Source organism: Rhinatrema bivittatum, chromosome 8 (assembly GCF_901001135.1).
Source record: "Rhinatrema bivittatum chromosome 8, aRhiBiv1.1, whole genome shotgun sequence".
Taxonomy (NCBI): domain Eukaryota; kingdom Metazoa; phylum Chordata; class Amphibia; order Gymnophiona; family Rhinatrematidae; genus Rhinatrema; species Rhinatrema bivittatum.
In genome coordinates this window covers 156,458,555-156,472,576 of record NC_042622.1, presented here as the reverse complement: position 1 = coordinate 156,472,576, position 14,022 = coordinate 156,458,555, and positions in this window count along the sequence as shown.

Here is a 14,022-nt window from a genome sequence, read left to right as displayed (position 1 = left end):
AATATCCCAGTGCCTCCAGACATCATTAAATGCACATTTGCAGTGACAAAATCCCGACACAGGGCTCTTTGCAGCTACATTTTACAGATTCAGCACACAAGACGGTTCACGCAGCCACCTCTGCAGTGAAGTGCATAGCAGCCTCATTGTTGTCACCTCATAGACTTTCAGCAGATAAAGGAACATTATTATTATGAAATTAATGTAGGTACCTTTGTGGAAACAGAAGCACAGGGAGATAATGTATAGAGTCACAATGCTAGAGAGCTGGATTCAAACTCAGAACCCTTCAAACTGAAAACTCTGAGCCCTCGACTATACTGCCTCTCTTTATACAATTCAGCAACAGTGAGGACATAAAGCAAGATTTAATAAAACAGAAAAAACAAACAAACAAACAAAACCCTACAAAAATGAATGTAACCCCTCATTATGGTTTAACAGCAGGTTTTCTGAACAATTTCTCAATGGGATGTGGTCCAAGCTCTGCAAACATACAGTCTAGGTTACAAAGGAGGAAGTACCTCTGAGTTTCTGTGTGCAGGGCATGCCATTATCAAAGTTACTTGATCTTAAATTAATTTCTCTGACTCATCGTCAGCAGCAGTATATGCTCGTCTCAGCTCAGCCTTGCCAGGATTCTCCACCGCATTTATAATGAGACTTAGCATTTTCACCTGTTTAAGCCTCTACCCTGGTTTGGGCTAGCTTATCTTTGGCCACCATGCCGCTGCCCTGGCACAGGTTCCAGTCTATAGGATTTTTTCTCCAAGACACAATAGCCTATTTTTGCCCAGAGTTCAATCTTTCACTCTGCCTCTCTGAAAGTAGAGATGATCTGTCCTTGTAAGCAGGTTCTGCATGGCTATATTGCTCCTGTCTTGGGTGTTGCTGCTGGTGGAGTTTGAAGCTAACATCGGCTTCCCATCTCTGACAGGGAAAGAGCTGAAATAATTTGCTGTTGTAGCTGATCCTGACTCTTCTCTGGAAGGTCTGTGCAAGGTGTCTCCATTTGCAGACCTGTCAGCAAGGATCTCCACTGCAAGCATACTGTTCCTGAGCAACATAAGATGAGTCTCATGATCTGAGAGATCTTCAGCAAGCCCCAGTTCATTCTGTGCAGCCTCCTCAGTAAAGACCTGGAGAAGCACCACCGCACCAAGGAAGAGCAGCCATCTCTTGGCTGGGTCCTTCTCCTTAGGTGGCAGGTATTTCCTCACTTGAGCTGGGTACAACACTCTCCGGGGTCTCCTCCTTCTTATGGCCGGATGGCTGTGCTTCCTGGCCCCTAAGGGAGCCCAAGTGTTGTTGAGAAGACTCCTGGCTTGGCTTCCCAAGATGACACCCTTCTCTGAGGCATGTGCTTCTTTGCTGAGTGAGAGCATGTCTTCAACAGATTTCTTGCACATTGCCCTAGCCAGTCCTGCTGAGAGGCAATACCAATGGACTGTCGTGGCCAAAGCTGTTGAAATACTGTCACTGATGTCCCTTTTGCAATGAGATCTTTATTTTATTTCTTTCAAAAATGGAGTTCAGTGACACCAGATCGATCTATAGCCTCTTTCTCCGATTGTTGCTGCAGTAAATGGCGCGGCAATTTGGAACTTGGCTATGATTTCTGACTCCTTGTCGATTGATTTTAGCTGCTTTTAGTCACTGCTCTTAGCTGTACTATAAATACTCTTTTCCACCTGTGAAGTCATCATAGGTGGGGTCTGTTTTGGCCAACTCATGGGAGATACATTGGAATGCAACCACCCAGCGAATTCTATGCGCCAGCCCAACCTAACAAGGGGTTTCCCTCCCTCCTTCACTCTCCCTCCCTCTGTTTTGGGCATGCCTTTCTAAATTCTGCCCTCAGGGCTTTGGTGTGGGAAGAAGCATATTACATTTTTGGATCTTAGTGTACTTAGTTAAATCCTTTTCTTCATCTGCCCTCAAGATGTCTCGATTGCCTTAGATTCTTCTGAGATAACCGCAGGAATCTTTAGTGGTTAAACACAATTTGCTGATTAACAAGCTGGTAACACAGTTGTTAATCCCACTGCCTGGAGCCATGATCATCTCTTCACTGCCTTTCCTGTAACATGGAAAAATAATTTCACTTATTCATTACAGATAACACACGCGACATGTCAGGTATATAAGACTGATCTGGAGGCTGAGGTACTCGTAGGAGGTATTCCAAGTTCAGCCACTGTTTCTATTTGACCCTGACCAAATTACTTTATTCTCCACCCCACTATCCTTCCTGTCTCAGATTATCTAACTTTAACTAAGGAATAATAAAACCGTTATCCTTTTTTCCCTCGTAGCTATAGAAACTGGCATATAAAAAAAGGTGACAAAAGGTGCTGACAGGTAATCCACTCTAGAGATGGCTGCATGCACTCAGGTCATGATTTACATTTTGGGCACCCACAGGTAGCAGAGGGAGGTGAACACCCTCCCCCTTCCCCTTCAAGATGTGGGGTGGGGGTATCCACTGCACCCTCTCAAAGTCATGAAGTAGTGAGGGAGAGAGGAGGAGAGCAAGGGACCCCAGATTATCCCATCCAGATCCTCTTCTCTCCAGTCCTCCCCGTTACCACCCAGCCAAGTAGAGGAGTAGCCTAGTAGTTAGAGTAGTGGGCTATGATCCAGGGAAATCAAGGTTCAAATCCTGCTTCACTGTTATGAACGCTGCTGCCCGCGGGTTTTCCCGCAAGCAGACTCACCTTCCCACGCTGTTTCTTCACCCGACGTGGCAGGACGCCGCCGTCGGGCGTTTGGTGCGGCTGGAGCCGTGGTCTGTCCTGCCACACGGCCCGGAGGCCGCCCTGGATCCTCTTCTGCTCCGCGGTCAGAGCCGCGGCCTTCCTGCACTTTCCTTCGGGGCTGGGACCGCCCCCGATGTTGCCAGCTTCTTCGCGGCGCTAAGGCCGCATCCCCAGGCTCGAGTGGCGGCTGGAGCCGCCCCTGGGGTCTCCCGCAGCTGCTGCCTATGTCTGGCCTGCGTGTCAGGCCAGTCCTGCCTCTTCTGCACGCTGTACGTCGGTGCAGGCCGCTGTCCGCGGTCCTGCACAGCTCTCCTGCTTCCCCTAGGCGCGCGGCTGCGCCTCTTCACCGAATTTAAAGGGCCAGGCACAGGAAGTGAGCTGGCCCCACCTTTAATGGGACTTCCTGCTTTAGCCCTATAAAGGGCTGCTCCGTCAGTCTGTTCCTCGCCTTGCATCATCGTGACTTCCCTCTGGAGGCTCCTGCCTGCCAGAGCCTTGTAAGGTCTTCTGTTTTTCGTGGAGCTCCTCGTCTCGTCTGCCTTCTACCACGTCTTCATGTCTTGGTGTTCCGCCTGAGGTCCCGGTCCATGTTTGATGTCTCGTCATGATCGTCTACCTCCTGATGTGCCCTCCTTCCAGGTTGTTCTTCCTTGTGTCTTCGTCTGGTGCTCCTGAGCCTTCTGTTCCTGCAGAGCCGATTCTCTCGGATGGTGTTTGCCCGAGAATGGGGTGGCTTGCAGGTGGGAAGTGTCCCTGTGCTCCTGAGCCTCCGTTCCCGCCAGCCTTAGAGGGAGCTTCGGGTGACACCGGCTTCGTCATTGGAGTCCCTCTTTGCCTGGACCTTTCCTGCGCTGTCCCGTTCTCCTCGTGGTCCGTGACCAGCCTGCAAGTGCTGTGTAGAGTGCGCAGTGGGACAGGGTGGTCTGCGACTCAGTCCCACGGGTGGCCTGAGTAGGGCGCCCTGAGAGACACTGCCAATGTCCATGCCTTGTGTTTTGCTTGTTTGGATGTCAAGTTCCTCATCATGCCCGTGATGCCGATGCATCAACCCAGCTGTTGTCAAGTTCCTCACCCGGATGCCGTAGCATCAACCAAGTGTCTTGTCTGCGATGCTTCGCATTGTCCATAGTCCTGTCTTCGTGTCAAGGCCTCTGTCTGCCCTCAACCTCAGGCCAGGCTTGCTGCTCCATGCTGTTCACAGCAGGTCCGAAAGGGCTTGGAATGGTCGGAGGACCATTCAATTTCCAACTTCCTTGGATGTTGGCCTTGGGAGCTTGCAGGCCTGGCAGAGGGTCAGCCCGTTAGCCATGTGGAGCCACCGTCAACCCTTGGCTCGGCCCTGAAGGTCGGGGCCTGGGCTGAGGCCCAAGGGCACACTAAACCACCAGTGTGTAACATTCACACCTTGTGACCTTGGACAAGTCACTTCACCCTCTACTGCCTCAGGTACAAAATTCGATTGTAAGCCCTGTGGGGATAGGAAAGTACCTGCAGTACCTGAATGTAATCTGCTTTGATGTACAGTGTGAAGTGCCAAAAAGCAGACTATAAAAATCTAAAATAAATAAATATCTGCATTCAACTTAAAAAAGAAATTCAGCACAGGCCCTCCGGCTGTTCATAACTCACTCAAGGTCCTGTGGCAGCCCCAGTGCTAGGTTTTTTTGCTGCCCTGTGCAAACAATAAGGGGTAGATTTTCAGAGGGTTACACTCGTACGTTACGCGCGTAACTCCCGCAAACCTACCCCAAACCCCCCCTGCATGCGCCGAGCCTATCTTGCATAGGCTTCCGGTGCGCACAAAGCCCTGGGATGCGCGTAAGTCCCGGGGCTTTCCTGGGGGGCGTGTCGGGATCCACGTGTCATCGGGGGCGTGTCGGGGGCGTGACGCGTCCCGCACATCATCTGGGGGCAGGGCCGTGGGCGTGGTTTCGGCCTGTGGGCGTTCCAGGGCGTGGCCGCGGCCTCCAGACCAGCCCCCGGACTGGAACATGGCGCGCGGCAGCCAGCCCAGCGTGCGCAAAGTTATGCCTGCCTCGAGCAGGCGTAACTTTCGCAACAGAGGTAGGGAGGGGATTTAGATAGGGCCGGGGGGGTGGGTTAGGTAGGGGAAGGGAGGGGAAGGTGGGGGGAGGCAGAAGGAAAGTTCCCTCCGAGGCCGCTCCGATTTCGGAGCGGCCTCGGAGGGAACGGAGGCAGGCTGCTCGGCTCGGCGCATGCAGGCTGCCGATTTTGGGCAGCCTTGCGCGCGCCGACCCCGGAGTTTAATGGATACGCGTGGCTTCGCACGTATCTATTGAAATCCCACGTACTCTTGTTTGTGCCTGGTGCGCGAACAAAAGTACGCATATGCGCAGATTTATAAAATCTGCCCCATGGTCAAGAGAAGATTATTAGGTATCCTAGGCAAACCTTATAGCCGTGCACACACACACACACACACACACACACACACACACACACAATATTCCATTATGCATTATAACAGATTTTATGTGAAAAAAAAAACATTAAAAAATACAGTCTTCTGAGGTAAAAATATCACAACATGCACATTATGGGCCAGATTTTAAAAGCCCTTCCGCCGGCGCGCCTATTTTGCATAGGCTGCCGGCGTGCACATAGCCCCAGGACACGCGTAAGTCCTGGGGCTTCGTAAAAGGTGCGGGAGGGGGCATGTCCGGGGGTCAGGGGGTGGTTCGGGGCGGGTCCGGGGGCATGGCCGAGGCCTCCAGACCAGCCCCCGGGTTGGGTGATGGCACGCCAGCAACCCGCTGGCGCACGCAGATTTACACCTGCCTCAGGTAGGCGAAAATCTGCCGACAAAGGTAGGGGGGTTTAGATAGGGCCCGGGGGGGGGGGGGGGGGTTAGTTAGGGGAAGGGAGGGGAAGGTGAAGGGAGGCGGAAGGAAAGTTCCCTCCACCTCCTCTTCCCCTCCCCTCCTCTTCCGTTGCCTGTTCCCTCCCTCGGAGGGAACAGGCAGCGCGCGCCGAGCTCGGCGCGTGCAGGTTGCACAAATGTGCACCCCCATGCGCGTGCCGACCCCGACCCCGGATTTTATAAGATACGCGCGACTACGCGTGTATCTTATAAAATCCAGCGTACTTTTGTTTGCACATGGTGCGCGAACAAAAGTACGCGCGCACGCTGTTTTTGAAAATGTACCCCTATATTTACAAGCAGTGCTGTGGTGCCAGCCAGAAAACTCTGAAAAAAGACCCTTGGAACTCCTATGTAATTAGATTTTTTGTAATGTGAAAGCCATGAATAAACGGAATTACCATTTCAATCTAATAAACCTCCCATACTAAAACAACCCTAACTGCCAGCACTCAAACAGTAGCAACCTTAACTATGAACAACCTTATATTACCAAAACAAAAAGGGAAGGGAACTGTTAACTCTAACACAATAAAATATTCTTTATTAAATATAATTCACCTTATCATCATTTAACACATCAGTTTTCTAACACGGTCTTAATAACTACTCGAATCCTCATCACCCGAACCTGTCAAATTATTGATAAAACAGATTCGCTGACTTAAAAAACATATATCACACATCTCACACGCATGCCATATGTTCCTACAAATACTAATTCAGTAAAATACAAACAATACAATTATGCATAAGTATAAAAGTACAAATTATAATTACAAAGTATACACTGTTATAATGTGTGCAACAGAATACATCAGGCCCTAGAACATCAATACACAAATCAGATTACAATAGATCCCTATAGATAAACTATATGACAGCAGAATATCTCACCTTAGTCACATACAGAGAACATAGACAGTCACTGACCAAATACAGAATAAAGAGACCAGAAAGTATAAATAGAAACATGCTGAGAAGAACTGAACTGGAACCCACAACAATCCAGCCTCTATAAGCAGAGCAACAATGGAAAAACAGAAACATTAAAAAATAAAATCAGGAAATATAAAACATCAATCATAATATTAAAATCATAGTTATAAAATGAAAAAAATATTTCAAACCAGTTAACAAGTAGAAAATCCAAAATTTCCCAAACACCAATAACATATTTCAAAACATCTGATGAATAAAAAAAATCCAATAAGTAAAATATGTTCTAATATTTCCCCCCCAAAAATATTTCAAAACAGCAAAAATATCAAATCGCACCCCATAATTAAAACTAATAAGGATTTAAAAATCGCCTCTTCTCCATATCCAAGATCTTTTGATTTCCAGTCACTCTGAGATTGTCATGGATTGGGGAAGTAGGGCCGCACAAACTTTATCTTCACACACACACACACACACACACACACACACACACACATATATATATATATACATACACACACACATTCATTTTCTCACACACTTCATCTCATATATACATGCCTATGCTCTCACGCACACTCGCTCTCGCTTCCTCACAGACACATTATAAGGTTAATTTTAAAAGATGCACGCAGGCGTGCATGTGCTCGCAGTTCCTGTCACGCACACATGGATGCGCCAATTTTATAACATGTGCGCGTTGACCCGTGCTTGTTATAAAATCCGCTACCCGCACACACATGTGCGCGCTAGTGTCGACTCGCATGCGCAAGGAGGGCGATTTTGTAACATGCGCGTGGCGACGCGATAGGACCTTTCCCCAGTTCCCTCCCAGTCCGCTCCAATAAAGGAGCGGACTGGGAGGGAACTTCTTTAACTCCCTACCTATCCTGCCTGCCTTTTCCCCTATCCTCCCCGACCCCTAAAACCCCTCTAACTAAGGGGTTTTTTTTCCGTACTTACCTGCTCTCCAGAGCAGCAGTAACTTGCAAGGGCCGGCCTGCTGCCGGGGCACGCTTCATCAGGACAGTGCCCAATGGTGCTGTCCCAGCCTGTCTAGACCATGCCCCCAGCCATCCCCTGGCCCACCCCTTTTTTTGTCAGTTCTTTGGCATGTACCAGGAGATATGTGCATGGCCACAGGCCTTTAAAAATCCCTTCGGCATATGCGCAGCCCGGCCACGCGTGTATCTATTGGTTTTTACATGCGTCGGCTTTTGAAAATTAACCCATAAGTGTGTGTGAGCATGCCTGTGAGAACCTATATGTGACACATAGGCTCTCACAGGCACACATACACACACAAAGACACTCGCACATAGGCTCTCACATGGACACACACACACACACAAGCTTTCACACAAACACACACACATACACATGAACACAAGCTCTGACACGGACACACACACTCTGGTTCTTACACCCACACACACTGCCTCCTTTCTCCAGGCCACAGTGGGATGGGGTCCACTGCGGCCCCCTCTGTCCTCCTCTTCACTTCGAGCCACAGTGGGATGAGCTCCAGCACGGCCCTGTGGGCTAGCCTTTCCATTCAGTTCAGCCCTACCAGCCTTTCTGCAATGGGGGGTGGGGGACTGGAAAGCTGTGAACGCATGCGCGTATCTAAAAAGGAAAATTGCCACGGCCTTTTCTCATTTTTGGCTGCTAGTGGGTTTCGCTCAGCTGGTGGCCTGCTTCTCTTCTTCACGGTCTTTTTTTTTTGTTTTAGCCGCCGCCAAATTGAGCTCTGCCAGCAGCCCCGTGTCCTCTCCTGCTGCTGCCCCCCCCAGGTATGCCGCCCCGTGCAAATGCATGGTGTGCACTCCCGTTCTCGCCGGGCCTAAGTGGCCCTGCCCTTTCTTCCCACATGGGCTTCCTGTCACTATGGAAATCTGTCCTAGGGGTGGAGCTGACATTGGACCTTGAGTGTGCAAATGGTGGCTGGAGGCCTCATGCTAAATTCGTTTTTTAAATTGTTTGTTTTGTTGCCAGATTGGTCAGGGCCCCCTCCACCCCCCACTGGGAGGCCAGCCGGATAAAGACATCGCAACAGTGGCAGCACTCTAGCCCCTTTCAAAATTTGGCAGCAGAGGCAATTGCCTGTGTTACATATCCCTAAATTCAGAGCTGCATACACTGCAGTACAGTGACTGTAAGGGCTTGAGGATCCTGGATGGACATAGAGTACTTTATAAACTACCGTAAATGATGCTCAATCTAAATAATTTCCTTAGCAGTGCAAATGTAACCCTGCCCCCTTCACTGGGGGTAACCTTTTGCAAGGATGGGGAAAAAGCTTTCTGCAGCCCTAGAACCAGGATTTAGTCCAGTGTGCGACGGCAAAGCTGTAAGGACCAGGGGGAGACTTATACCAGCAAGAATTAAAACTTAATAGCTCACACCAAGAAGGTCTGTTCCAAAACAGGTGAAGGATTTATTTACAAAAGTAAAAAAAAAAAATATATATATATAGCAGTCCAGGCAATTAGTAAGAAAATGTCAGAATAGTCCAGGAAAAAATAAAGCAGATCCTTTAGCAGTTTCTCAGTTCAATTCAAAGTTCTCCACAGATTACTCACAGTTCTTTTACTGGTAGAAATCCAAGGGTTTTGGACTAAGCCCTCTTTATTCTCATCCAGAGCCATCAAAGACCACAGTTTCACTTTCTCTTCTTCACCATTCTCTGGGGCGATGCAATGCAGTGTGCACAGCCGAGCGCACTGTATAACCCGCACTCCAACACGGGTTAAATAGGCGCTAATCCACCCCCTAATGCAATAGGGGGATTAGCGCCTATTTAACCCGCGTCGGACGCGGAGTGAATGCAGTAGCGCTCATCACACGCAAATGCAGGTGAATGAGACTATTACTCATTCACGCCGCATGCAAAAAAAAAACCTGTCGTTTCAGACGCACATTTTGTGCTCAGCTATTAACGCCTGCCTGGAGCAGGCGTTAGTAGCTGCGCGCAGGTAAAAGAAATACAGAAAAGCAGAAAAAACTGCTTTTCTGTACTTCTTTTCTTAAGTAAAAAAAAAAAAAAACCTTGGCAGACGGCTGAGTTATGAAGACCCGGCGTCGTTTTTCATAACCGGCCATCTGCCAGTAATAAAAATGGATGCCGAGTTTATTGGCGTCAGTCTTCAGAACGGGCTGCCGAGGCGGGGTCGCATTAGCAAGGAGGCGCTAAGGTTGTGCAAGCGACCCTAGCGCCTCCTTGCTACAGCACAGTACACCTCAGTGAAGATCTGAAGGCCTTTGGAGAGAGAAAAGTCTCACAAAGATGAGATTTCTACAATGTTCTCTCGCCTTAGCTTGATAGTACCCTGTTATAGAGTCCATCTCTCTCTCTCTCTCTCTCGCATTGCATTACAGGCTGAACACCAGGGGGGGGGAAAGGTGTAGTTATTTCTGACATTAAAAGCATGTGATAATTAATGACCCCATTTTCATTAATCCTGCCCCTTTCAAAAATTTGCATTCACAGTACTGCAATTATCACATGCATTACACCATGAAGAATGTTGCTGAATATCCCCATGATAAGTGTTACTTAGGCAGATAAATCTTATCCATCTAAGTATAGATCTGCTATTGAGCAGGACTAACTTAGCCAGATGAAAGTAAAATGTGCGGCTTGGCTGCACATTTTACTTAGTGAATCGCGCGGGAATAACTAATAAGGCCATCAACATGCATTTGCATGTTGCGGGCGCTATTAGTTTCGAGGGGGTTGGACGCGCGTTTTCGATGAATAAGGGGTAATGCTAACGCGTCGAAAACGCTCGTTCAAACACGGGATAACAGTGCGCTCAGTGGAGCGCACTGTACTGTATCGGCCTGATAGTAAGGGCAAAGGGCCATCAGCACCATTTTGATTACTGGCATCCGACGGCCCAATTGCAGGAAATTGCTCCTGGACCCCCGCTGGACCACCAGGGACTTTTGGCAAGTCTTGGGGGGTCAGGAGGGTGGGAGGTTGTAGTTAATTAAATTTAAAGGTTTGGGATGGGGGTTTTTTTTGTTTTTTTTCCCCCACAGAAAGAGAACAATAAAAGTTTTCTGATCCGGGGAGTGGACCGAAATGGCCCTCCCCAGACCCGAAAACGAAATGGGGACAAACAAAACTTTTATGCACTCCTCTAATTTGCTCCATAAGACACACAGACGCCCGGGAACAGAGCAGGTTTAACACACCATTTTTTTTTTTTAAATTTTCCCGCTCTGAATCCTAGGTGCGTCTTATGGTTAGGTGCGTCTTATGGAGCGAAAAATATGGTAACTCTGTTATATCTTTTTAAGATATGGTGACCAAAATTGCACAAAATACTCAAGATGTGGTTGCACCACACCTCTGTTTAATTTCAATTCCTTTCCTAATAATTCCTAGCATTCTATTTGCTTTCTTGGCTGCTGCTGCACACTGAGCAGAAGATTTCAATATACTATCCATGATGATGCCTTGATCCTTTTCCTGAGTGGTGACTTCTTCTAATGTGGAACCTTGCATTGTGTAGCTATATTTTAGATTGCTGTCGCCTGTTCCCTATGTGCACCACTTTGTACTTGTCCACATTAAATGTCAACTGCCATTTGTGTGCCCAGTTTTCCGATCTTGCAAAATCTTCTTGCAATTTCTCACAATCATCGTGTGAATTAACAAGTTTGAATAATTTTGTGTTATCTGAAAATTTGATCACCTCACTCATTGTTCCCATTTCCAAGTCATTTATATATTAAAAAGCAATAGTCCCAGAACAGATCCCTGGAGCACTCCACTATTCAGCTTTCCTCATTGAGAAAATTGATCATTTAGCCCTACTCTCTGTTTTGTATCTTTAACTAGTTCCAAATCCATAATAGGACATTGCCCTCTAACCCATGAGTTTTTAACTTCCTCAAAAGTCTCTCTTGAGGGACTTTGTCAAATACTTTCTGGAAATCTAAATACACTACATCAACTGGCTCATGTTTATCCACACGTTTATTTATACCTTCAAAAAAATGTAGCAGATTGGTAAGCATGATCAGGCGAAAGATAGAGGGGAGGTAGCAATTTAGATCTTGCCTTCACAGGGCATGAAAAAACCTAGGAGTTCCAGAAAAATTTAAAAAATACCTGAGACTGTATCTCCCAGGTGGTCTAGCTCCACACAGTACTCCTGGGGGAATTCTGCACACAAAAACTTAAAATTCTGCACACAAAAACTTAAAATTCTGCAAAATTCTGCAAACTTTATATTGGTCAAAATAACACAATTTACATGACAGTCTTTTAAATTAATACAGAAAAAAGTTATTACTTAAAGATGCAGAATTTTAAATATTTTGAGCAGAATTTCCCTAGAAATTCACTGTAAGAGTGTCTCTTCCACTCGTTCTCCCTACTCCCCTAGCCACTTTGCCCTCTCAGGCCCCAACTCCTCCACCTGCCAGTATCTCTCCCCTTCACCTCTAGGCTGAACCCCTTCCACTCTATTGCCAGTCCCAGAGTTTGACTCCGTTCTCAGTGCTGCCCCTCACACAGGCTCCCTCTGTCCCTCCCTCTCTCACACACATGCTCCCTCTCTCTAATACACATACACACACCCTCATACAGGCTCCCTCACTCTCTCACACACACACACACATCCCCTCATACAGGGACCTTCTCTCTTGCATACACACCCACACAAGCTCCCTTTCTCTCTCACACACACATCCTCACACAGGCTACCTATGTTTCTCTCTCATGTAACCCTTCACACAGGCTCTGTCTCACACATACACAATCCCTTCACACAGGCTAGCACCCTCACATACACATGATCCCTTTTTCATACAGAGGAGCTCCCAATCTCTCACACACTACACACTCCTTCACAATCTCCTCATATAGGCTCCCTCTCTTTGAAACCCACACTCAAGCATCCCCCTCCCCCCAACCCTCTGCACAAAATTGTGCAGAGGGTTGGGACAAAAAACCTCCACACCAACAAAAAGGGAGAAATCCAAAAGTCTCTATCCAAAATCTCACGCTGGGGAGTCCTGTTGCTGGTCTTGCTTCCTCTATGGGGTAGAGGGAGTTGCTCACAGGTCTCCAGCCCCTATTCTCAGGATTAGAGGTGGTTGCTCCTTTCCCAAGACACAGGGTGTTCCCCAGAATAAGAAACAACTTATCAAAAGCTACAAACACCTTACTCTCTATAAAAGAGAGGCAGACCCTCTCAGGCAGGGAGTGTACTGAGAAAGGATCTTCTCTAAACGCATGGCCTGCAGTGAAGTCAAGTCCGGCAAGTCCATGGCCTCAGCAACCTATTGTATCTGTGGACCCTTAGACTGAGGCAGGATTAACTCTACCTACAGAGAGGAGCCCTGCAGGTTCCCACCATCAGCAGGCAGACCTAGGCGAAGCAGAGACCCATCAGGATCTTCACCTATACCAACCCTCATTCTTCTTGGGTTGAGCCTTTGGGTGCCAGAGTCAGTAGGACTTAGGTGAAATCTCTGTTGATGGCAGGGGTGAAAGTCTGTGGTAAGCTGGATCGTAGGCAGGCAGCAATCAGATGTGTTTGGGTTCCAAGCAATGGTCAAAGGCAGGTAGTGGTCAGCCATATCTGAGGTCCAGGCAATGGTCAGAGCTGGGCAGTGGTCAGTCATATCCGAGGTCCAGGCAATGGTTAGAGGCAGGCAGTGGTCAGTCGTATCTGAGGTCCAGGCAATGGTCAGAGCTGGGCAGTGGTCAGTCATATCCGAGGTCCAGGCAATGGTCAAACCAGGAATCCATCCAAGGGAGGAGATGAGGGATAAATAGGCATGATAGGTAGGTGAAGACAGAAACAGGCAGGCAATGTGGATGGAGCAAAAAGAGATGAAGACAGAAGACAAACCAAAGACAGCTGTACAAGGACTGAGGATAGGCTGGATGAGGACTGAAGACAAGGCTGGAACGAAGGCAGGAACATTGGGAAGCAACACACTACTTAGGATGAAGGACCTGTTGCTGAAGGAGAGACTTGCCATTTATAGGCCTGAGTATGTGATGTCATCAGTGGGCACTGCAGGGGATTTTTCACTGCGGGCCTTTTAAATGGGATGACATCAGGCACACATGTGCCTAAGGAGGAGCGTAGTTTGGAATCTGCGGCATCCTGCCGCAAGGAGCATCAGCGGTGTCTCGCCACATCAGAATTCGGCATCCCACATGAGGAGGACAGAAGCCTGGTGACATCAGGAATCAGCAAAGATGGCCAGGCCCAGAGCATGAGTGCAGAAGCAGCCCACGGATCACCAAGCGTAAAACTCTGGATCCCACTTCATGTTTTACACATCTTCCTGGTTGTCCACCCTATTGCATATTTTGGTATCATTGGCAAAAAGACAAACCTTTCCCGACAATCCTTCTGCTATGTTACGCACAAAAATGTTGAATAGACCCAATCCAAGGACCAATGCCTG